Here is a 24,850-nt window from a genome sequence, read left to right as displayed (position 1 = left end):
TATTTTCCACACTGATGTGGGAAATGAAGGATTTTTTTGGATGTTCAGAAATTTTCTAGATTTTATTTGCCTATTGAGATGTCTTCAAAATAACTTCCAATGTAAAGCAAATAGAAATAGTAGCAAACTAAATCACTAGCAGTGAACTTGAAGATTTAGTAGTTCTGATATATTTAGACAAACAAACATTACAAGGTCTGATCCACTAACAGTAGTATGTGTGGTCTTATAAACTTATGGGCCATTCCCCCGGTCCTAGATCATATTCTTAACATCGCTAATGATGGACAAACTGTTGGTCTTAGAATGTATTTGTGAAAAAATGCATATTCAGGTCAACAGAACTATTTATATCTAATTCACAAGATCATCTCATCTAAGGGAAATTGTCTCATCTGAGAAAAAATGTTTTAGTAGACATCAAAGTGTTGGGGTTTTTTTTTGTTTCAACATTTCAAAGCAAAATTGTTTCTATTTTTTACTTTCAATGTTTCATTTCAAAGTACTCCTTTTTTAAAGAATAAAACATAAAGACATTGTTAAGATTTTTGTTTTGTTAGAGAAGCTAATGAAAATAGTTTAGACTAACATGAAACAACCCATGAGCTGTCTGAGGCTTTTTGGCTCACCTGGCAAAACAAGTATTAGGTAACCACATCATTTCGTAACTGCTCAATTCAACTGGGATAAGAAATATGAGAAACTGCATCCCTTCACGTGGTAACTAAAATAGTCAATGGTCATATCATATGATAAAGTGTGTGTGGCAAAGTATACTTTTAATAAAGTTTCATTTTCCTCCTCTTATTTTTTACAGAGCTGGAACCAAATAACTCAAGTCAACAGAACTCCAGCTGCCTGCTGGCATGTTCTGAAAGCTCAGAGCCTCTGGTGTGCTTGTGGGTGTGCAAGTGTGTGCAGTACTTGTCCATTGCATGTTTCTTATCAGGTATACGTATTAAAATTACACATGCATATTTACATCTACTTCATACAAACATTTTTATATAAAGACATGGAAGCACTGAGAATTGAACATGCATTTCTGAAGCTTCTGCTTGCTTCTCTGACTTGGTCACAGAAAAGTAGATAGAGTTTAAGAGCCGATATGGTGGGTTTTTCTCTTTCCTTTTCTCTCCTTTATATATTTTTTTTCTCCTTCTAAGATTCTGTGACCTATTTGCTAAGGAAAGAGCTTGCTTGTTGGGAAGGAGTCTGCCTGCCTGCCTAACTCGAACAAAGCCATCAGCTTGATCATAGGAGATGCGGCTGTTTTCCCCAGCTAGACTGCACACAACAAACTATGTCACATCGTTTCTAAACATTTACCTGGGAGGTACAAATACCATCATTCTTTACTTTTAAACCGCACACCACAAACCCAAGAATATTTGGGAGACATATCAGAATATTTCATATCAGGAGACAAATAGAATAATTATCTTTCATGCAAGAGAAACAGAGCATTCAATCAGTCATCTCCGTTAAGAGCATTTTTCAAGCAATGTTGTAAGAATGTATAGGGTACTCCTAACAGCTTTTTTTTTTTTTTTTTTTTATCCTGATGGCAATTTCAACATATGGAGTTTGTTTTGAAGAGTTCACAAGCCCAGCAAAACACTGGGACAAAACCTGGAAGAAGATACTGCTTTGCTTGCACTCTAGCTAACGATCTGGAGAGAAGCTATTTGGATAAAACCTCTGTTTTCAACAGCAAAGTGTTTCAAAGCTATAGCAAACATGTCACCAGACAGACTCATCCTCGTGACTTCTGCCTAACGACAGATAAAGTCCCAAACTCTCTCTGCAGACCTCAGAAAGTTAGCCCGGTGGCATAATTTTTCTCTTAAAAAAGCCTGGGAACAAACCCACACCCGAAGGATCCACTTGCAGTGCTTGCAGATTAGGAACTAACTGCAACGTTTTGTAACAAACTCTTCTTTTTATGGGCCAGAAGTCAAGCAGGGATAAAAAAAGCATTCCTGCTTCTCAGTGGTAGGGGAAAGATAAATGCATTAAGGAGTGGGAATTCCATCACTAGGAACAAAACCAACTAGCCTTATAAATAATAAGAAATAGAATATCTTTCACCAAATCTAGGAAACCAAAATCAAATTCCAGACTGGTATGATGTCTCTGAAAACATAAATAAAACCAAAATTCATAGTAGAGTGCACTAAGAAGAAGAATTAAGCAACAGACTTTCCTTCAAGCCTATAAGATTCGGTCTAATATGTGAATTAGACCTTAAAAAACCTAACTGGGTCTTAACAGGAGGTCAAAGCCTCAAACCATACTTCAGGCTTTTGTATGGAGAGCTCCTTAAAGTGCACTGGGAAAAGCAGCACTTCAACCAGAAAAAAGAAATAAGATTGAGGTTCTCAATCATATTTACATTGAGGAGGAGCAGCGACCAGGTCAACAGGAGAGCTCTCCGCGAAGGACGTGTTTCCATAGAGCTACTAACTTCCCGAGGCAACACAATAAATCCTGCAGCAGATCATAATTGGATTTCCATAGCAGAATCTTCACATTCTGGTATTATTCTAATTCAATTTCTCAAGTTGCTGAGACATATTTCTCTGAGGGTCTCACAAAGACTATTTTTCTCAACTGCTGTGGGACACCAGCAGACAGGGAAGCGCTGGGTAACAGATGGCACGCTTACCGCTTCGCAGTATCAAAAGAAGGCTTGCACTGGTTTTGTTTTCCAATTTGTTTAATTTTACAGATCTGTGGATATGCAAAATTAAATAAAACTTGCTCTTCCTTCTGCCCAATGCATAGTTATGATTTATGTTCTGAATAGCCCCCCAAGATGTTCAAGGACTCCATTACAGGAGCAACAGTTCAAATGCATGATGAATGACAGTCCTTGTTCCAAACTGATAATTTAATGGTAATTTAAATGGAAGGACAAAAATGTTGAAAAAATGGAATTGCTATTTTCTCATCCTAAAAGTGGGAAAAGATGCTTCTTCTTGGGCAAAAGATGAGAGTGTTGGGTGTGGGTCTGCCAGCTCAGTGAAGTGATCCTTTTCCCTTTCTTACAGCCACTTTATGTAGAGGTAGCTGCTGGAAATAGTTAAATAACAGAGAACTGATTGTACACATCCGACTGCATATTTAAGCCTAAAAGGGTAAAATAAATCCAGGAAATCTGGAAGTCTCACACAACTCCATTGCCACCAGGCTGTGGGGGTGGATGGGGCAGGCGGAGCTGGGGGCTTTCAGGGGTGCCCAAGAGCCGGACGGGCAAAACAGGGGCTGGCTGACATCCCATCCCTTCTGAAACCTGGCTCCACCAGGCAAAACAGCGGGGGCTCGAGCGAGGCCTCGGGGTAAGGCAGCTGTGACCGACAGCCACGGACGCCCTGCTCCGCCAGCAGCACTGCTGACCTGCTCGGCAGCGAGCAGCAGCCGCAGTGTTTGCAGCATCGCCCTTTGCAAGAGCAGGCAGGCAAAGGGCCGGTGGAGGTGGTTGGTGAGAAGTTTAAAGTCTTACTGTTGAGGTGCACCTTGCTGGTTAACCCATGCTTTGCTGCTGTGCGTGGATGTGAAGGAACATCTTCCAGAATGAACAATGCTGTTAGGCTTTCGCTCCTCCCAGCCCTCCAAGTAACGTGCTGGGCAGGGCAGTGCGCTGATGCTGCAAGGCAATCCACCCGCCCGCGCCCCCCCGAGTCTTACTGGATATACCCTAACAGTGCTCCAGCGCTCACCCTTAGCCTGTTGGTATTTGCTATTGACCCGAGGGAGCAGCAGCAGGGCAGACTCACGGCCGCTCCGCTGAGCAGGCTGACGGGACAGGGTCAGCGCCGCCAGGTGGGTCCATTAAGCTGGGAGCCACGGCTCCCGGCACGCGTACAAGAACTGGAAGGCCACGGCCGGAACATTCTATGCCCAGATGATACTTGCAGTAGGGTGGGACAGTTTATCAGCCTATCTTACCTGTACCCAGAGACTCAGGTGCCCTTCTGAATGGCAAAGCCAGAGCCTGGAGAGCTGTTCAGTGCTCGACAACACCTGAGCAGCACAAGCGACCGCTTCGCTTAATCAGGCACCCCATCCTCCAGTATTGAAAACAGTGAGAGCACTGAAAAGTCACCTACCTAAGAGATGTGCCCGGAAAACATTCGACCTCAGCAACACCGTGTATAAACCAGAGTGAACTTGGTGGGTGCGGGGACCGAGCGCCCGGCACTGTGCGAGCACACAAGGGCGAGCCTCGGCTGCGCCAGAGGGGTTCTGCCAGCGCTCAGCGCCCCAGCGCCACCTCAGATAAAGGGGCTTTCTACTGTTTTATACCATATGAATCATATGAATGACACCAAAAGTTGAAGAGGCTAGATTATATATATGTGGATGTATGTGTGCATATAGATGTGTATATTTATAAATATCACACTTCAGCTCTCTCCCAAATGTGAGAACTGAAATAATTACGCTGTTCGCAACTTTAATTAAAAGACACTGGTTTTACTGCCTTTCAGGAGCCTTTTTAAATGTTGGGGGGAAAGTATAGAATCTGATGTAATGAACTCCTGTGACTTATGCAGTTCTGGAAATTTCAAAAACGTATTTGAATTTGCTATTTATGTTTTCTGTAAGTTTCTTCAAATCATGGGCAAACTTGTAATGAAAATCTGGACTGTGTATTGCACAGTAACCATTTACTAAACCCTGCTGCTCCACTGCCTCGGCAGTAAATCGCACTTCTTGTGCAGAACTACAAGGAGTTTTTCCCTTTTCAATACCCACCCAGGAAAGCCAGTTGATTTTTTTTCTGCAAAACTCAGCCTGTCAACTTTTAAACTTCTCTCAAAGATACATCGTGATACCACAAGTCATCCAGAAGTCTATTTGGATTTAGGAAATGAATTTTGCCTGGACTGTCCTCAAATCCAGGAAATCCACATTAGGCTTAGGGGGTATCTGCTCCGTGGAAAGCACAGAATTATATTTACCACAGAGGTTATTCTCCTTGCAAAGCAAGTTGAAGGAAACAGAAACAAACAGAAATTGTTCAAAATAAGTGTCTGGATAGCTACAACCCCTCCACAACTTATTCCTACAATTAAAAAAAAAAATAAATAATTGCCTAATAACCGTGTTCATGGGGGAAACTGCTTTCCTGATTATCAGATTCTTACATGAGGAGTCACTCTATGTTAGCGGGCAGATGCACATATTTGTAAAGGAAATGGCAAATTTCTAATCAGGATTCGCCTGCTGCCAGCCTCACTGCGAGAATGTACCAGTGGCTGTCAACCAAGTGTCACATGGAATTATGCAACGTTCAAAGTAAATGTAGGGAAAGATCATTTGGGAGACATTACTAATCATGTTAAATACACATAGCAACACTAAAAGCCTGAATTTCAAAGGCCTGGAGGTGCCTGATGAGATTTTTTAAACTGCCAGCACTGAAACACGGTGGGCAGTGCCTGCCTGCACCCACCTGCCTCTGCAAGGAGCGCGCTCTGCTTCTGTCGTCAAGTGGAAAAGTACCCTTCTGAGGCTGGGGAAGGACCAAGGCGACTCCAAGGAGCGATGCCATCTCTGCGCATTCCAGATCAAAGCTGCATTTCAAGGACATCTCCTCTGACCTCACCTGCCTTCAGACCAGGCATCAAAAGAAGTAAAACTGCAATTTCTACAAACCTACCTGCACCCCACTTTGCGCTGTCTCTTGGTGCTTGCATTTTCTCGCTAAGATAAGACACATACCTTCAGGATTTGTGCCACTTCATCCATTTATTGCCTTCTTTCCTATTGAAAATAAGAACTGTGAAATAACTTCAGCGACATATGTACAGACATCTGCAACGTGTATTTACAGAGGCTCCTGCTCCAGGCAGCCATCAGTGGCCAGCAGCAGCAGGGCTCAGAGGTGGTCTCCTTCAAAGCCACCTGAAACCGTATCACGGCCCCCAACCCAGGGCATTTCTAGGGCTCCATATTTCTAAGAAAAAGGTTCTGTGAGTTTTTCAGCTTGAGCTGAAGCCAGGGTGCTGTGCTGCAGCCGGGAAGAGTGGCTCAAGCTGTGGGTCAAATAGAACAGAGTGTCATCAGGGAGCCTCAGGACAGCTTTGGAGCACTACACAGAGTCAGTCAATTTAAAAAAAAAAAAAAAAATCCTGGATTTGATTTCACTTTGAAACAAGCCAAGCCTTGCTGAGCAAAATTGCGAATATGAACAGCTTAGTGTAGAGGACTGGGGCTTGGGACCAAACCAGGGAGCTAAGCTTTTGACAGCACAGATAGAGTTGCAGTTTCAAACAACTCTATTTTTTTCCTCCTTTTAAATGTGCTGTTTCCCTCTTGGTTCATAGCAGAGATATATTATCTTAAAGATGAAGGGTAAATATTGCATTTGAAAAATGCAATAAAAAAACATTTGCCATTTTTCCCCCCACAAAAAGCAAACTATTTGCATAGCAATGCCCAGGCCATCCTTTTCCTCCCCACAGGCAGGCTCTGATGCTTCAGAAACACAAAGAGCAGAATACAAATCAGTTCCTGCTTCCATGACATCCCATGATTTCAGCTGAGAGCAATTTACTTAAGATGTATTTCTTTGGCTTGGAACATGCAGCACCAGTTCTCCTTATTGTCCTGGACATTTCACCCACTAAACCATTAGTTTCCTCTGAGGACAGAAGTAAATAGCACAATTTGTTCTCACAGAAGACTAGCTGTTTCTGAAATGTGAAGAAGCTCATGGCAAATGGGCAGAACGTTAGGAATAAATAAGAAAAATGGGGCAGCAGAAATAAATCTTCTATGATGACTTCTCTCATTCATTTACATGGGAAACAGCCTTTGCTGTTGCTTGCAGGAATCAAGACACAGCAAAGTTTGCAAATCCCAGAGAAAATATCTCTCGCTCATCGGTAATTTTCTACGCAGATTTGACATATAAACTCTAAAGAAGAACGTGAAGATACAGGCTTCCAAAACAGAGAGCAATTTAAGAAAATTGTACCAGCTAGGGGAGAAAAGATGTATTGCTATATCCATTTAAACAATACATTGCTTTAACCATGTAAGTAAACCAATGAAAACAGTAAACCTTATCCTATTTTTCAGTAAGCTACCGCTGTTACACCAAGGCAGGAATTAAACAGTACATATTGTACCTGATCTTACCAAAGTTTCGCCTCACTCCCGTTTCATAAGAGTCTGAAACTTAATCTGCCCAAAGATTCACCTTTTCCAGGTACTATTTCATGCTTTTCCCTTGCTATAGCAGAGTTTTCCCTCTGCTGTTTGATCAAAGTCTCTTCAGATGCTCAAGAGAGATGAAAATGGTAAGTCACCTCTCTTGATATTTCTCAGATTCTCAGGAAGACCCAGTACAAGTGCAGGTGACAAACCTGCTCCGGCCAGATTTCATCAGGAATTTCCTGAGCAAAAGCAGAAGCAAGATATCCTACTACTTGTCTGAATTCTTCCCAAATGTTCAGGTGATACTGTGATCTAGACAGTTTTTCCTTGAAGATTTTCAAATGATCATACCTACTGGAGCAACACAAAGAGGAGTTATCATCAAAGCTGCCCCATCAGGGGCAAAGGAAGTACCTTGCAAACAAAACTTCAGTTGGAAACAGCGGTTTCTAAATATTTCTGGATTTTAGCTGATGCCAGGCAGAAGAAGACGGCTCAGATCAGTCAGAATCACAAGTGTATCTAAAGAAGCTAAACCCCAATGTCCCGCTGGTGCTCTTCCCTATCACCCCTGGCAGGTGATTCACCCGCACCGTCCTGCCAGCCCCCCACCCCTGTGAGCAGCAAGCACAGCGGGACCTGTAACATACACCTCTGGTGTCCAAAGTCTTACCCCAAAGGCTCTTTTAATTCAGTTTTTTTCCTATCCTTTCAGGCCCGAGAGGAACTAAAAGAAACTTGCATAACCACGTGTGTCCAAAGAAGGTGGTCCGCTCAGGAACATTTTATTTCAGTAACAAAGGTCCATGAATTTGTTGAATAACATCTAATTTGTTCTCCTCAATATATGCTGTGATTTCATTTCCCAAACAGCATTTTCATTCCCAACGCAACAAGAATGAGCTATCAGTTGGTCATCTGTCTCATCGTTTCTTCACTGAATTCTGAAGAGGAGTTACAGGGTAAAATAAATTCAGAAGATAAAGAGTTTGAAAGTAGAAACCTTCAGATTTTAAGACCAAATTACAACACTTTGCCTTTTTCTCTAACTTCAGACCAGCAGAGATGCGGGCATTATACCGATGCTGAAGCGCCATGACTTGTGTGCTGCAGAGCAGAGCCGCTCACGTTACATTAAAAATAACCAATTTAAACTTTCAGAATGTTTCACACTCAAATGCCTTAGCAGCTATGGGCTTTCCTTTTATGCTCAAGCAGAGCTGAATTTAGATTCTTCTAGCATAAGAGGGCAAAATACGTGACTGTAAATATGTTTACATGTGGGTGAGAGTGAATCCACACCTGCTGATGAAAATGGCAGAGGCATCCCGTGTGCACGGCAGGGTTAGCAGAAGGCATGAGTTACAAGCTGCTTCTGTTTAGATTCCCTCTGAACATGGACACATTTAGGAATTTGGTCCATAAACCTTAATGATTATTCAATTTTTTCTATTCAAGTGTGTGCCCGGCATGAGCTCCATTAACCCTTTGCTCTGTGATACGGGCACCAGGCAGACTCAGGCGAGGGCAGCCCGCGGGTGGCTGCGGGGCAATGATTGTCACGGGGAAAGAAATGGCCCAGCTGCAGCTTTCCAGAGTTCACTGACACGCAGCCTCATCATTAACAGGCTTTTACAGACCTGCAGGAGCCTACAGAAGGAAGATCGAAGATTTCCCTACCTCTGCACACAAAGAAGTTGTCTTTCCAGAGTTTTATAGCCAATAAGACATCACAGAGCACATAATGCCCAGTGCCAGCACTGGTAACAATACGCAGGAGACCTCGGCACCAGGTGTGAAGGCAGGGTGTAGTGAACAGCTCAGCACAGGTGGCCCACTGATGGTCCCCAATCTGGACAACAGCAAAGACGCCCTCAGGCAGCCCTGCGGAAAGCTGGAGCAAGAATGATTGAATTTGGTTCTTAAATGTGAATAACTGCTGCTTTCAAGAAGCTGCAGGCACAGCGATACAGTATTAAAAAAGCCTACAGAAAACAATTCACTTACCTCTGCCAAATCGTAACACTGGTAAGGGCAAAGCAAACGTAGCCCCGCGATGTGACCTTGGCAGAAGGCATGAGATGCACGAGGCTGGTCTGGGCTGAAGCTCAGATAAGTGGCGAGGTTTGTGGTGGTGGCTGTCATGGCACTCGTGGGGACCCTGTGGGTTCAGATCTGGTCACATTCTGAGAAGCTACCTACAGAAATGGCTTTAGACACATTTAGCAGCCCACACTCCAAAATTTCCCATAGAATTACTAGAAGAGGTTGGTTCCACACTCAGCCTTGGCACTGACCAGTAAACCAGGCTTTACTGGTCAGAGATGCCACCATTCTACTTACATTTCTTTCTGCTATTCTCATATAGATGACTTAGCACTGAAACATTAACAGCATCATAATTTCAAAAGGCAGCAGTCAAAACAGCTTTGGCCAGTGAAACAGTAAATCAGGATGTTCAAATGCAGGGGAGAATCCCTTTTAAATGAGAGCATTTCTTTACCACACAGAAAGCACCAAAGAGAGGAGGTATCAGACAAATTTAAGATGAACTAAGCTTCACAATAAATTGTTCACCATATTAATAAAAACTCTGTCCACACAGAACATTGGTAGTGTTTTATATTAACGTATAGCACTTGGGTCTAACAAAGTTGGCAAGCTCAAAGAGGTGCATGCAAACTAAAAACTTCCATCTGGAAAGGAGATTATATTCAGATAGTGTGGTTTCCAAAGCAGATGCTGTGTAGCCAAAGAGGAACAGATTTTATTTAGCACTTTTATTCAGGAATGCACGTTGCAGATAGTTTAATATAAATGTCAGCTAGGGAGAGGATTTCACCTTAGCACTATTCAAAGGTTAGGACAACATGTCAACGGAGATACTTTGCTAACGCCAGTACAACGGCTACATAACCACCTGCAACAGAGAATCACGAAAAGCAGCTTTTGTAAGTTGAAAAACTCAGTCAGAAGGTGTTTCTAAAATGCATTCAATACTCCAAGAGTTGTTCAGCAAAGAGAGGGAATCAGTTGTTGGAGTGGCAAGACCACGAAGTTGTGGAAAACAGCTGTTTCAAAGACACAGCCAGCACCCAGGCCTCATGCAAAGTCTCCGCTATCGTGAATTTCTGCATCAATCATTAATTTTCATGCCTGAAGGTGGTCTTGCATATTTTATTCTGACTTAGGATGCCTGAGAACAATAAATGCCAAAACCAGGAACAGATACTTTGTAAGTTCACCCAAAGTGATTAATACCTCTGAAGTTCAGCGCAACAATAGGACGCCTGACCTACCCCACTGAAAGAAGTGATGAACAGACATGTAAATCTTCCTTAATTACATCTCTTTGTAACATGGCAAAAAAATGGGTGGTAACTTGAAGAAGCAATAATCAGTCAGTCAAATCACAGAGCGGTGAAAAGGTCAGGTTCTTACAACCCAAATATCGTGAATTACAAGAAATATAAAGCATTAAAATTCCAAATGGCTTCTTTTTGACAGAGGTTTTAATGAGAATGGAAAAAGAGAAAGCAATCTGTCCTCACGACAAAAATTGTAATGAGAACATTCTCCTCCTTTTTAAAATCTCTTCAATGAGGGAAAATACGCTTCAGCACCAGGACCGTGAAGGATCCGATTCATGTCTGCACATTGCACATTTCAAGAAATCCGCATGATCAATTGATTTGCCTGCCATTTCTCCACGAGAAAACAACAGTGCTGAATCATCTGGCATGGCTTCCAGCTGCCCTCTGCCACGGCTCCTGTTTCCCAAATTCTCTAGTGGGCAAGGAGTAATTAGGAAAGAAGCATGAACAATTACAAATAAAAGCTAAGCAAGCCTATCTAGTTGATGAGATTTTAAATCCACCATTAAAATATTAAGCCCATTAGCAAAACCATCAGAAGAAGATGGTTTTATTTTTCCTCTGTTACACTCCAAAACCCATCTTGCCCTTGGACGAAGGTCCCCAGAGCTCAGTGCCATCCCCTCCCGCAACTGCACCGCAGAGCCGTGGATGGGATGTGCTGGGAGCGCGGCTCCATCCTGTTCCAGTGGTCACTGAACGGGGGCTCAGCTGCCACTTACCCGTCCTGCCAGCACCAAAGGGACTTCTGCAGTCTCTTTGCCTGCCCAGCTTTTGATGAGCTCCACTAAGGCCATCCTGAGTCCCAGATAGCATTTATGTACTTAATGATCCTTGTTAGAAACACATCTAATGATGTTAATTCCACGTGAAAAGCAGCATTTTTAAAGCTTCCCAGTGCTTCCTTCCTAATGGACCTCAAATACACCCAGGAGAACAGTGGCTCCCGAGTGTGAAAGTGTCTTATTCTGGTCTTGGCTTCTCCACTGCACATTTCATCAAGGATGTAAAGGGAAGTTTGGTTTTCTGTAAGAATTAGAAAATAGACTTGTTTTGGTTGGGGTTTTTGGTGTTTTTTTTTGTTGTTGTTTTGGTGGTTTGTTTTTTTTAATATATCTCTAACCAATATCAGGTTTGGTAAGTGGCAGACAAATAACACGTATTACTTCAAGGTGATTACATCTGAGGCTATCTTTAAAGATGCCTCATCCTGATACCATCATTACCATTACAAGTGGGTATAACAAGTCCTTCTTTCTATGTTTAAAAAATAATCACGGTATCGTGGTGTTTTACCATTGCACTTCCTCTTTCTCTTGCTCTCTTACTACATCAAGCCCCATAGGAAGCAATCATTTCTATGCAAATGCTGTGTAATAGAAATATAACTTCTCCGTAACCTGGCTTTCCTTGGGGAAACCAGTCTGCTGTCTGCGTTTGGATATGTACAAAATAAAACCACTGTGGTTTCCAAGCAAAGCACTAAGCTGCAAAATTTTATGGTATTAATGGCCTTCTGCATCATTTACATATTCATGTACCGCTTCTGACTTGTGCACACTTTATTATTTTTGGAGAAGCAATAATAATCTCTACACAGCAACGAGCCTTGCCAGATTCAGTAATCTGAGGTAACTGGTACAAACACTGCACGGACCTTCTCAGCCATGCCACCCCCTGTAGTATTATCTTATAAAGCACACAGTAAAAAATGTTTAAAAGATGATGACAGCTAGGAGGGGGACCGATGGTAGGAACAGTTAATTGCAAAGTGCTTCATATTCCCTGGTCTCCATGGGGAATGTCAAGGTGGTAGTGCCCAGTGACCATTTTGGGGCTAAACCAGGAGAAATTGGCCTGTTCACAGCAAGGTATGCAGGAGGCCACCTTGTGTACGGACTGCTTATCCCCTCGTGCTCAGGGGTGAAGAATGGCACATACGGATAGTAATGGACAGGAATTATTAGCAGAAAGCACTTCTGCCATCTCCACTAATCTGCAAAGCAGCTGGTCATCTCTTGAGCAGGTACAATCTTGCTGATGAAGCAAATAACCCACTCCCTCTGGACGGCAAGACATGCTGCAGCAAGGTTTGGGCTAGAAGGAACAGATTTGTCCTGTTTGAAGTCCAGAATGTCACACTGGGCGTCTCGCTGTCGGAAGGAAGAAGAGGCTCTGCCCAGCATTGCACAAAGCCTTCAACACTTCTCCTAAATGCACAAGCTGTACAAGCTGTGCTATATTAATTTCAGTCCAGCTGCCAAAAAAACCTCTTTGCCTTTCTGAAAAAAACCAAAAAAACAAAACCCAAAACAATCAACCAAACAAAACCCAAACAATTAAACTTCCAAGGAAAATTATATACACACAGGAAATTTATGAGAACTTTTGAATTAATACATGGGGTCCTCTGTGCTGATCTCAGCAGCACTGCTAATGCTTTCCAGAGTGTGAGGCTTTAAAAGGGGGTTGTGCTATGCAGCCTTTTCATATGTGTGCCCAATGACCTAAAGCAAATAAATAAATAAACAACGTGAACCCTTTGTCTGAATAACATTAAGAACAAAGGCATCAATAGCTATTTCCGGTGAGCCTGTACTGTTTGCTCTTGCACATCTTACAGTCACACGGTGCATTTCATTTCTCCTGATCTTAAAAGGTCACCATATCAAGAAGGCAGGCCCCTAAGAGCTGCTTCGCTCTAAACACTGCCAGCATGTGTAACACCACCACTGTGTCTCTTCCTTGCCTGACGTGGCTGTCCAAGGACGTGGGAGATGATCCTCACAGCAGCTGCTGCAAGCAGGTTCCCAGCTCCATGGAAGGGGGGGAAACTAGATGGTCTTTAAGGTTCCTTCCAACCCAAACCGTTCTGGATTCTCAAGCATATTTGTGGAGCAGGTGTTGGAGTAAATTTGCAGTCACTTGCAGGCACCACAAAATGCCCCACTGCTTTACTGCATATCCTTTTGGTACTTTGGAGAAACTGATGCCTGGAGAAAGGATTTCCTCACATAAGAAGGCACAGCTCCAAGGCAGGCTTTGAATGGAGAAAGGTGCTGAAGTGCACGGCAGTGAAAGACCTTCTGCCTAGCAAAGGTTAATCCAGAGAAGAATTTGTGCTGTGAAACCTTAGTTACACAACTGCCAGCACACTTCTTCACATGGAAAACGGTCTTGAACATGGACAGAATATTGCATTTCCTTTGATGGTGCCTTTCTGGCTGGCAGTTGCAGCTGTTTACCAGATGCACAGTTTCAGAGCAAGAGATCCAATTACTTTTCCTACCAAACAGATGCAGACAAAACCATTTGTCCTCACAGTTACTGTGGATACCTTTAAGCAAACACACATGTTTCCATCCTTACCTCCAGTGGCAGAGTTCAGCCTCCTGAACACCCATCTCCTTATCTCAGTGGGTAGGGACCAAACCCCCTCTGACCACCAGCGTCTCTCATACCGCAGTTCTCCATCTGGAAAAAAAAAAATAAAAAAAATTGATAGTAGCACTTCCCTGTCAACTGTGGCTGTTTGGAGAGAAAGCGCAGGAAAAGGTGTGAAATCTTGCAGACCAGTAGATAAAGAGCCTATAAGTGATTAAATATAGCTACAAAACAAGCACTACCCATAGAGACTATGGCAAATTCTGAGCATCAAGATGTTCTGAACGTAAAAAAGGTGAATTGTTAACTCTGAAATGGAAGAATGAAATCCTTCACCTTTTAAGAAAATGCATACAATTGGGGAAAATAAATAAGTCTGTCCAAAATACAAAATTTCCTTCAAATAAGAACTGCCTGAAGATAGCTGCACAGGAATTCCTATTTTCTATAGTTTCAATGTGAAAACTGATAACTGCACACAAAATAGTAAGTTAAAAAAATGGCTCATAAAATATCTCATAAAGATCTAAAAAATGTTCATATTAAACTTAACAGATTTTTTCTTTCTTTTCATCAAAGCCCTTGGCTGTACTTCACCTGAACTTGTTCATCTCTCTAATCTTCTCCGTGGGGAGGTAAATGAAACCAAATGCATTGTCTCCGGCTGATGAAGCACTTTAGCCTGCTTCATCAGGCTCATCTTCCATTAATAACTCAGTCCAACCTCTAACAAAAGCTTGTATTTTCAGAACTGAAAACAAAGAAGAAGAAGAAGAAGAAGAAAAAGAAAATCAATGCATAGGTGACACTATTTGAAGAAGTAAATAGAAAAAACCTTTCTGTTAATCAAATAGAGATAAAGAGAAGCAACGTGAGAGTCAGCACCTTGGAGCCAAATCTGCATCCCTTTGCGGCTCCTGGTGTCTGCCGGTGTCTCGGTTTTTACTTTTTCTGTCTTGACTGTTTTGGTTTTGGGTTGGGTTTTTTTGGTTTGGTTTTGTTGTTCTGTTTTTGTGGGGGTTTTTTGTTTTGTTTTGTTTTTTTGGTTTGGTTTTTTTTCATTTTGATGTATTTCTGGGGCTAAAAAAGATTTATGGAAGGTTTCTGTGCTAAATCAGCACATCCTTCCACCAACCTGGATGTGCCATCTCTCCTGCTGCGGGTGAAGCAGAGGTTCATTTTGGGAAGAGCTGTGATCGCTGCTGGGTGCTGCAGTGGGATGCAGTCCCTTAATCAAACAGGGAAGAATTGAGCCCCGATCCATTTGTGTTTGAAATGGCTGAAGTGTACTTTTATAACCTTGTGGGAATTTAAAAACATTAGCCTAATTAAAATTGTTGTTGCATTTGTTTTGTCAGGCTCTCCCTTTTATCCGCCCGATAATGATTTTGCCTCATCAGCTCAAGAAGTGTCTGTGGGTGGAAACAGTGAGAGACAGATTCATATAATGAGGCTCTAAATGACTACAAAAGACTTTACATCGCTGTGAATCATCCATCCACTGTGCTGCATTATTCAGAAATTAATGCAACCCTATAAATGAATAATGATTTAAATGTACTTTTAAAAATTGTTAATGCTCCAGCATTTTTTCCTTCTCTACATAATCAGAAAATTGATTATGACTATGACTAGACCTATGCTCTTAATTTAACTTATGTAATGGCAATGTAGAAAAAAACCTTGTGACAACAATGAAAACGGAAAGATTTCCAGGAGACTAGAAATGGGTTTATAACCTTCAGAATTCCCTAGCCAAATTCAGTCGACTTCAGAGGGAATTAAAACCAAAAAAGCCTCCTGAAAGGCTGCAGGGTCTGGAGACAATTGAATTATTGCTGAAGTTGATGAAAAATGTACAAAAGAAATGGAATGGGAATATATGTCAAATAACTAAGGACAATATGACCATAGAAACTTTTTGCTTGTTATTTGTTTTCTCATATTACTCTTTCCTTTTTTTTTTTTTTTTTTTTTTTTTTTTTTTACTGAATGATTAAGAGAATTGTAAACCAAGGAGCTGTATGATCAGTAGAAATAACACAAACTAATCTCAGGCATTTGTCTGAGGATGATCTCCCATATAGATTATCCAATGAACAAAACAGGGTGAAAGCAACAACAGTCTCCAGCACAGCGGGATCTATAACAGGATTTCACTACTCTGCCTGGATTTTTATTTGTAGAAAATACTGATAGCTCACTTTCTTTGAGACAACTGATAAACTGATTCAAAACTGTGGAAGGAGTTAACATATACATAAATGGAGACAAAAAGTTGTAGAAAACAGTCATATAAGAACTCAGAAACCAGGATAAAGTCAAATATGATGTTACAACATTGGTTTTCAGCATTTCTGAGATTCAAATCTGCAGGCTGCCCCTCCGGCCACACCATGCACTCTGCGCATGCCAGGCTCCTGTGACACAGACCATGTGCCCAACTCCAGCCCCTTAAGGCTTTGCTATTAAAATATCTGAATGTTTTCTGGTGGTCTTAGGAGAATGGAGGATTAGAACTGGTGAATGCATTTTACTGAACGCTGCGTGATCAACACAGAAGCCCCTTCTTTAGGCACATGTTTTAAACCAGATATTGCGTATATTATTAAATGTTTTTCTGCTCAAGTTATAAGAGTGTTTTTTTGTCGCAGCATTCTCCAAACTGTGAAGCTGCAACAAGGTCTTTCACCACCTCATACTAGCATACTCTTCATACAGTCCCTCTGCTGCCTTTTCCTCATCCCGCCTCATCCAGGGCGTGTGTTTTCTCTCCCTCTTGCTTCTTCCTCTCTCCTTTTTTTACATTTCATACCTTATGTTTTTAATAATCATTACAACCTTTTTACAAATATTTTTTTCATACAGTCTCTAACTCCTCTACAGTTTTTCAGAAGCAGACCAAAGATGAGAAATACACTAAAACAAGGGAAGTGTAACAACTCTCTTCACCAAAAGACCATGGAACAAGGTTTCTTTCTTCTGCAACAATAAAAGTATAAAGAGCATGTATTTATAGTGTTTCTTGAAACTAGATACTTAAAAGAATCTTCAACCATAGAAGATAGTTTCAGTAAAGTCATCTTCCACTAGGGTTGTTTTATATTCTGCAAGTCCCTATTAAATTATCTTAAATTATTGATGCTATAAAGGGGACAAACTCTACTAAGGCTACAGTCACAGATGTCCCCCTATTAAAACTTTGTAAAAGTTGTTCCCACTTGAGCAGCAGAATTGAGTTTGTATCAAAACCGCAGTGCAATATTGCCACCCACCTACCAAACCACTGCCCCTTCCAAGTACGCACAGTCTGAGGGACTTACCAGTGCTTTTGTTACCACCTAATTCTTCTGATAACCCGTGATCTCAACATTTTTGTCAACAAATGACTTACTAGGTTGAAAACAATATTGCCTGTCTTAATTAGTCTTAGCCAGCAAGGCTTTATTAAATGTCTGGATGAACATTGGGACTGTGCTGTTACCTGATGCTCTGGTATGTGACCATCCTGCCTGCAATGAGAATAATTTCAGGGGTAACCCAAAGAAATCTGCCTTACAATCACCCGTACTCACTCTGCCAGTTATGGGGAGCCATGGTCCTGCTCCAGATCACATTTAATACTACAAGTGAGATTTTGACAATATTCAGGCACACTAATAAAGACCAAAACCGTTCTCCTTCTGCTGGCTGCCAAGTAGTATTTCTTTTTCTGCAGTCTGATGATTTGCGTTGAGTCAAACAAAATTTCTCAAGCTTCATATCCAGGATTATTTATTTTTCATAGGTGGTGAAGAAGAGAGGCTAAAGTTTTCAATTTTTTACTAGAATTAAAGGGAGACAGATTTTTGAATCTTTTGAGTTTTTCCCTCGACAAGAAGAAAGTCAAATCTCAGTGATAAATAGTAGCCAGCTATTGAAAAACAAGTATCTCATATTAATATTGGTGAGGATCTTTGGTGTCTCCTTTTACAGCTGACTAAACAGTTAAGCCCATACCCCCCAAATCAGGGTGGCTGCAATTTTCAAATTGATCCAATTAATTTTATTTTTATTTCCCCCTCCAATGTTTCTTCATCTATTTTTTAATTATTTGCAGTAGTTTCTGACTTCAGTACTTTCTTGAGTGAACTCATTAATTAGGAGAAAAGCAAATTTCTACTATTGCCTGGGACTTGTTTTGGGGTTTATTCCAAACCCAAAATGTAGACTGATTCTTTTGGTATTCAGTATCAAGGAATTGACTAGAAAAAATATTTTAAACCACCTCACAACACAGAACTGCATGTGTTTTATCTGTTTTAAAAAAACCTCAGTACATGGGTTAAACTAGGGGATGCTCTACTTTACCCAATTAACTTTGATGATTTGTGAGGAAAGCATAAAAAATCTGGCTCTCCTTTATTTTCAAGATAGCTGGGAACACGGCTTTTACTTGTATAAGCTCACACAGGAAAAGACATGAGCAATAAGCAATGAATCCAGCCCATTTAGCACTGCCTGGACCGACACACAAATAGAACTTTACTCATCTGCCTTGTACTGTCTCCATTTTCATCATTAAAAGCTGCCAACCCTAAAATAACTGTGTGTCACTTTTTTTTAATAATTCTAGATCCTAATTCTTGAGGTTTGATCTCAAAAGGTCTAGGAACTGCTTTACCTGAAACTTGTACCATTAAACAGCGATTGCCATGATTCATAAATTATTCCCTTTTTAGTGATTAAGACTGAAAAATGTGCCAACTTTTCAGTTTAATTAGGGAAATCCTCTGTTAAGAGATGTATTTTAATCCATCTCTGTTCTCCCAGTTTCACCTTAGGTTTCATCCTTTGCATCAACCAAAGAAACATATTCAATTTGTTCTCTCGGAAATCAACTCATGTAGATAAAACAAAACGTTTCATTTTACCTATTTATACCTATCTTGAAAGATGCCTTCACATCCTCCTCTGCCTGGCAGGGAGACCCACTGCTCTTCTGAGCTTCCAAAAGGAACAGCTTCCCAAAGCAGGGGAGCCAAGGGGTGTGAAAACCATCACGCAGCCGCCTTTCACAGCCACTTCACCTTCCACCTCTGGTCCACAAATCCAGCCACTACATTTCATTCACAGAAATCTGCACCTTGGGAAGGCCATTTAAAAAAAGGGACAGAGAAATAATCGGGGAGGAATACATGCATCCATTACATTGAACGTTTAAAGCGGGGAAAAAAAATCTATATATAATTTCTCTATTAATCACAGATTTTGAAAAGAAACAGAAAACATCTTTTCACTGGAAGGATTTCAGACATTAAACTTTCATTACTATTTCTCTGCATTTTTCTTCAAGACCCTGAGCCACAGAAGTCATGGCATCCTTATGCAATGGCTTACAAGTTCCAGTCTTAACTATGGATTTACTGCTATTGATGCATAACATAGTAGCCTAAGAGAAATATATCAAGTTGATTAAAATTACCCATTTTTATTGAATTCTTTTGTAATGAATTTTTCTGTAGCTGAACAAAAAGGACATTAATGCAGTATAAACTTTTCCTGTAGGGAAGAATCAGAAGCAGCAAAATGGACAAATGACTCTGAATTTACCATGTGTTGTCTGTTCTAATCTCAGCTATGATTGCAAAAAATATTTTCCCCAAATTACATCAGATGTACATAGTTTGAATGCATGTATTGCTGTTACTGCAGTGCAGCAGCAATATCCATGCCATACTTGATAAAGTATATTATTCTAATATGATTAATTTTATAGCTATGGTTATACTTCAAGAGCCTCTTTTAGTGAGTTTTGGAATATGCAGGGACTGGGATTCTTAGATGTGAAAAGCGTTGCTTGAGACTAGTTCTAGAATTAGCAAAAAAAAAAATCAGTAAAAAACCACAACTTTTTAACACAAAAATAATAATAACATAGAATTTGTAGAAAGGCTGTAATGGACACACACAAGAATGCTATTCCTTTTCTTCTCTGTGTGAAATAAGGCAGATTAATTTAATTCCCAGTTATCGGACCTTTCCCTGACTTCCCTGTTTCTTGGTTTTCCTAAATTATAATGCTCTGAAAATTTTTGAGCTACTGTAGCTTGAGTTTTCTAAACTTAGTGAGCGGTAGATAGGACATGACATTTAAAAAAAGATTTATTATGTTCCTGAATTACACATGCATTACTTCTATAACTGGCAAACCCACAAAGATTTAATAGAGTTTTTGTCCTGGGTAACTGTTTAGCCAGGTATATTAGTGTATTTTCTAGAACCCATAGACCTTGGTGAAAATCCTTTTTGACATATATATAATTTTGCAAACTTTAATCACCATTAGCTGACTGAATACCTGCATATGAGAAATTAATCAAAATCAGTCCTTACTAAAAATCTTTCCATTGAAGTAATGAATATAAAGAATTTATGAAAGGAAATTTAAATATTACCAAACTGGAGATCAAGATGTCACTCCCTCAAACACCAAGGCAGTGACAGGTAGGCATGGACTAGGTAATGAATGAAGCCTAGAGAGCGTGACCAAGGGCACAGTGAAAGGAAGGATTTTGTAGGTTTTTGGGGATTGGATTTAGCCTCCTTCCCTTGGTGAACAACACTTGTTTAAGTATTCTGATAATGGCTTGGAGCTCGTGGGCCAACCTGAACCAAATCCAACAGCTGAGTAAGACACAGTGACTATTTTCCTACTGATTTGGTACTGTGGATAGCTTAAAAAAAAAAAAAAAAAAAAAAAAAAAGGAAAGGAGCACCTACACTTGTCCCCTCTTCATAAGCCATCTGACCGCAAATCTTACTCTTCCATGTAAGCACAGCTATTTTGCAAAGTTTCATAAAAGAACAGGTTTCGCAAAAATAGCAACAGCAGTGTGGTTCTGTAGCCCAAATCCTTGATCTGATTTCCCACACTCATCCTACTCATCTTGGTCTCAACCATAACCATTTTCTTCCTGACACTGTTACCCTTTAGGCAGTTTTCAAAACTGCTCTGTGAGACATCTCTGGATTGTTACTTCTATTTTTCACATTACATTAAAGAGCATATGTTTTATCTTTTTTTGTTTATTTATTTACTTATTTAATGGTATTGTGACTTAGCAAGCTTATGACTTTGTGACTTACCAAGCTTATGACTATTTCTCCATGTTTTTCCCCAACAAAATGTAGCAGCAGAAGATGCAAAGAAAAAAATAAATCATTCCTATTTTGTAAAACTAGGGGGTTAGGTAAAGGAGAAAGCAGGTTTTGAACAATTTTGTTCTATTAACTATTGATCCTACTGGGGAATTTGTGCAGCAACTAGCATGTAACTGCCAAAATATTCAGCAGAAAGGGATTATAGGTATATGCGTAGATAACATAATCTTCATATAAATCAGTTAAATAGTCAATCAACCAAGAGACACAAATCCATAGGAATCCTGGCTTCATTAGCTTCACTGCTCACAGAACTACTTGGATTTACTTTTTTTAACGGTGCTTTAATCCTGTTAGATTTCAGAGGCAAGGCAGTTACGAGATTGAGCTAGAATCTATTCCCTCTTATGCATCATTAAACAACTCCAGAGTGAATTAATTACATCTGATCAACCCACTGAAGGCAATGAGGCCATGAAAGGTGCAAGTTAGGGGTTGAAAAACATTTATTACTGATGACAGGGCACCAGAAAGAAAACTCAATGACTTTCAGATCCAAGTGTGAGCTAAAGATCTAAGCTTGAGTTAGTAAGGCTGGTTTTAGTGAAATAACTCTTTGAATCTATAAAGTGGTTGCATTTGAAGTGGAAAATTGGAGTACAGAACGCTGTGACATTATTTTCCTTTTTACAGAGCCAATCTTGAGCGTGATACTACAATTTTACTTTGATGCTTCAGGCTTCACCACCGACCTCAGTTCCTGTAGGACTATATTCAGTGTACAAAAGAGCATACTGGGCAGAGTCTCAGGAGCCCCCAAACCGTCTGGATGACGATCCATGAAGCTACTTCTGAATAGCAGAAGTCACAGTGAGATTTCCTAATCACAGCCTCTTCAGCTATGTGCATGCTGTCGCTACCTCCCCTCCTGAAACTTGGTGGTTCTCTCAGTATCAAAACCTCATGGATAACCACTGCACGTCCTGTGAACTGCAACATTAATATTCCTACAAGGAAAGAAACACCACGAATAGGGCACTGTCAGGACTATTAACCATTTAGATGACAGCAGCTTTATAGAGCTTCTCCCTTCCTTACGGACTGGACAAGGCTGTATTTTTTTTTTCCAGATTGACATAAGACCAAGATGTCATGTCACTCTGCAGTGCTGAGACAGTTCTTACCCACAGCACGAGCGGGACTGTACAAGAATAACGGTAGATCAACCACTTGGTTCATCCAGAAGCTGCACGTGCAGGAGCGGGGCTGGGCTCAAAGCTGGGTTTAGTCAGCTAGCCACAAAACACGAGCCCTACGGGACAACGTGGGTGCTAGCACAAGTGGAATATGAATTTGGAGATCCATAAGGCTATCTGCATCTCTCTCTCAAAGAAAAGCTTCCGTCTCCTTATAAAATCCATCATAAATAGATAAATTATGGCCATAAATCCATCTTTTGTTCATCATCCCCATGATCTATGCCCTCCTGCCTCCACCTCTGAACACAAAGTCTCCTTGACAAGCCAAGACTTCTTCCTGGTCAACACAGGAAACCTGATATTTTTTCATCCCTCCAGAGACCAGGACTACCAAGGAGTGCCCATGGGCCAGTGGTCCCACCAGGGCCACATGGACCTGCTCTAACCGATGTGTGGCTTTCCTGCATAAATTTGCTTCTCGGACTGCTGTAAACTTGTTACAGGAGAAGCTGGGACTTTCTACAAGCACAGCATCACCTTGTTGTTTCTGCTCTTCAGGATGCCACACAGAACTCCACCCCCAGCTGAAAGGCATGGCCTGTCCCTTCTGCCTGCCACACATGAGCATCTTCAACCCCACAATGACGCTGCAGTTACAGAGTAAACCCGCCTTCAGAAGCTTGTGAAAAGTATCAGTTAGAATGCCGAGATCTTTTCAATACCACCATCACAGGGAGACACATGCGAAACCTCTCTCCTAGGGCAATTAAAATTAATCTTCCTTCTAGTCCCTGTGTATTTGTGAACCACTAGTTATTGTGCCAGCAGCAGCACTGTAAATTATTTTCTCCCAACTCTTAACCCCTTGAGGTATTTGCAGATAAAAGTCTTATCCCTTTTCACCTTTCATTTTGGGAGGCTAAGCAAACCCTAATTCAGGTTCTTTGATCTCCCTGTCACCCTAACAGTCTTTCTCTGTACACATTCGTATTTGAATTCACATTTTTTTAGCATAAATACACTGTCTTTAAATGAAATTTAACTAATGACCTGAACTATATTTTGCATTAGTACTATAACTGCATACCTGCACAAACAATACATTACCCGGCCCTAGAACAGTGACATCTCTATTTTATAATACCTTAAATCTAGCAATCTAATTCTCTTCTGTCAAGACCAGGAAGTGGATAAGAAAAATTACGATAAAGCAATTTTGTTGGGGTCTACTGACCTCTATTACATGGAAATATTTTCGCGTAGTTGACACTGGCAGAGTCCACGCAGCAATTTGTCTGCCCAGCTCCCAGCAGCTGCCCTCGCCCACTGCTGCGCCAGCTTTGGCTGCACGCTGCCTGGGGGCTGCCTGCCCTTCCACGAGGGTCTCCAGAACCAGGGCTTGCTCCCTTTGTGAGTACAGCTACACTTCGGTGTAACGTTCTCTGCAACACAAAATGGCCTGTCTTTAGTGAGTCCCCATGTTAATATATGTTATGTAGCTCTGTTAGATACAATGTAGATATAGATACGTATATATGTTATATATCTTTTCTATATCTCTCTATATCTACGTTGTGTATGTTATATATCTGTGTTTTATATATCTCTATATCTGCATTGTGTATATGTTATCTATGTGTAATATGTGTCAATATATCTATGACCTAGTGAGTGACGGGATACAGGATGCTGACAAATTTATACACCGGACCTTCCATCCATACCAGCCCAATTTATACAGAAAGTAAACCTAATCTTTGGATAGTTCTTCCTGTCTATTTCACCTAACCTTTTTCAAAATACAGAAATTGGCAACATTTTTCTCAGTAATTTCAAAATATCTATGAAAAAAGTGGTGATTTTTTTCAACAAGATGTATTACAGAATTAACAGATCCTTTCCCCTTTTTCCCATATATATGTTATAAATGAAAAGAAATTTAAGAAGTAGAGCAAGTTAAACATATTTAGCACCCGTACCTAAAGTAGATTTTAATAGTTTTAGTATTCCTAAAATATCACTTCTGAAAAATATGTAGCTAAAAGAAATACATTAGTGTGCTGTGCATTTTTTTTTAGCATGACTCTTCAAGAAGATATTGCTATAGATCAACTTGATTACGATAGATTATGAAGGCCTTTTGAATTCTGCTCAAGAGGATGCTTCACGCCACACCGCCTGGCACCGGCTGTGTCCAGCGCTCCCCAGCAGTCAGACCTGCATCCTCACACGTTCACTTCACAGAACTGTAATAATTTTGGGAACTACCTTGATGTTATCTTTATAGACCTTATGAATCCTTGTGGGAAGGACCAACATTACTACACCTTAATGTAGATAACAGTCAGGCATTTTTTTGGTGCTTCAAAACCCTGTGCATACCCACCACGGCCATTCTGGTTTAACAGCTCTGAGCTGTAAGGGAGGGAAGTTTGTACAACTGGTGTAAGAGTACTCAGAAGGATACCCAAACACATGGCTTGTTTCACGTACGTGAGCAGTCCACTGTGGAGTTGGGACAGGCAGCGTGGGAAGAGCTTCCTGTCTTACAGAACATCAGAGGTTGATATGGAGAGATAG

General features: G+C 40.9%; 1 long non-coding RNA gene across 2 annotated transcripts in view; it reads right to left on the bottom strand.

The window, feature by feature from the left end:
* Positions 1-15,475: 15,475 nt before the first annotated feature.
* The window catches only part of LOC308072537, a 170,382-nt gene continuing 161,007 nt past the window's right edge, over positions 15,476-24,850 (bottom strand). For both annotated transcript variants that reach the window (XR_013931699.1, XR_013931700.1), the window contains one exon: positions 15,476-23,712. This is a non-coding gene — a long non-coding RNA (uncharacterized lncRNA). The remainder of the gene's footprint in view (positions 23,713-24,850) is intronic.

Source organism: Falco punctatus (genome assembly GCF_963210335.1).
Source record: "Falco punctatus genome assembly, chromosome: 13".
In the NCBI taxonomy this organism is placed as follows: domain Eukaryota; kingdom Metazoa; phylum Chordata; class Aves; order Falconiformes; family Falconidae; genus Falco; species Falco punctatus.
The sequence above is the reverse complement of the archived record's forward strand: the minus strand, read 5'-3'. Positions and strand labels throughout refer to the sequence as shown.